The sequence below is a fragment of the Olea europaea genome, unplaced genomic scaffold (assembly GCF_002742605.1).
Source record: "Olea europaea var. sylvestris unplaced genomic scaffold, O_europaea_v1 scaffold542, whole genome shotgun sequence".
Lineage (NCBI taxonomy): Eukaryota > Viridiplantae > Streptophyta > Magnoliopsida > Lamiales > Oleaceae > Olea > Olea europaea.
Genome location: NW_019263747.1, coordinates 296,351 through 297,935, shown reverse-complemented (window position 1 = coordinate 297,935; position 1,585 = coordinate 296,351).

The following is a 1,585-nucleotide window of genomic DNA, read 5'->3' as shown; positions in this document are numbered from 1 at the left end:
CTCACTAAGTGAAGAGATTTTTTCCTATGTGATTGGACTTGATTCGTCATTTGCCATTTGGGATGCCTTATCAAAATCCTTTGGTTCAGTTTCACAGAATCGACAACTTCAACTTCACATAGAATTACAAGAATTAAAGAAGTATGATTTATCTGTGTCTGCCTTTCTTCGAAAGGTAAAATCATTAGCTAATGAACTCGCCACTGACTGGTATAAAAATGATCAAATGCTCCTTGCTTGGTTATAGTCCTCACTAAGTGAAGAGATTTTTTCCTATGTGATTGGACTTGATTCGTCATTTGCCATTTGGGATGCCTTATCAAAATCCTTTGGTTCAGTTTCACAGAATCGACAACTTCAACTTCACATAGAATTACAAGAATTAAAGAAGTATGATTTATCTGTGTCTGCCTTTCTTCGAAAGGTAAAATCATTAGCTAATGAACTCGCCACTGCTGGTCGCACTATTTCACCGGCAGAATTCTATGCGATTGTTTACCGCAACATTGGAGCAGAATTCCATGCCATCATAACTGCTCTTAATATGAGACCTGAGCCTATCTCATTTCATGAACTCCACGGGCAGCTTATTGCCCACAAGATTCTCCTAAAAAGTTGTCAAGAATGACCTATTGCAAATGTTGCCTATAAAGCCTCTTCCATGACACAATTGCCTCAGTCGTCAACTTCTATGCCAAGTACCATATCTGGTCCTTCTTTTCAGCCTTTATTCCCATGATGTGGCAAAGTTACCTGTCAATTCTGTGGGTTTAAGAATCAGACAACAGATAAGTGTCGACGCCGCTATACCCCAAGACAGAATTCATCACGCCAGGCTCCTCAGGCACACATGATGTGGACGGCACCATCTTCTCCTTCGGTGTCAAATAATCAATTCTATCAAGGTACTCAATTTTTTCCTTGGACATCAGACACCCGGGGCAACACATCATGTTACTCCAGATATAGAAAATCTAAGTGTTACTTATGATTACAAGGGACGTGATCAATTGCGAGTTGGAGATGCACAAGGATTTCCAATTGTTCATACAGATACTATCACCTATCATTCCTCAAATCGAAATTATATTTTAAACAATGTTCTTCATGTTCCTAAAATTCAACAATCTCTTCTTTCCGTCCAAAATTTCACCATTGATAACAAATGCCTTTTTGAATTTTGGCCCACTCATTTTTTTGTTAAGGACTAGGTGACCAAGGAAATCCTACTCAGAGGTCTGAGTGAACATGGCATGTATGTTTTTCGATCACCAAGGAAAGAAGTTAATGTGGCTGCAGTTGTTCCGCTGTCAACTTGGCATGAAAGATTGGGCCATCCTCATCATCGAACAGTTTCTGTTAAATGTGGCATTAATTTGTAATCTTAGGAAATAAATAAGGTTACATGCACTTGAAGAAAATGTATCAGAAAAATACATGATGCACTTGAAGAAAATGTATCAGGAAAATACATGATGCAAATTCATGAATTATTAGGTGCCCATTTATATTCCCATGTCTCTAGAGCTATCCATGTGGTCCTATAAATAGAGGTCATTCTTGTAGTCTCATTGTAAGAAAAAAA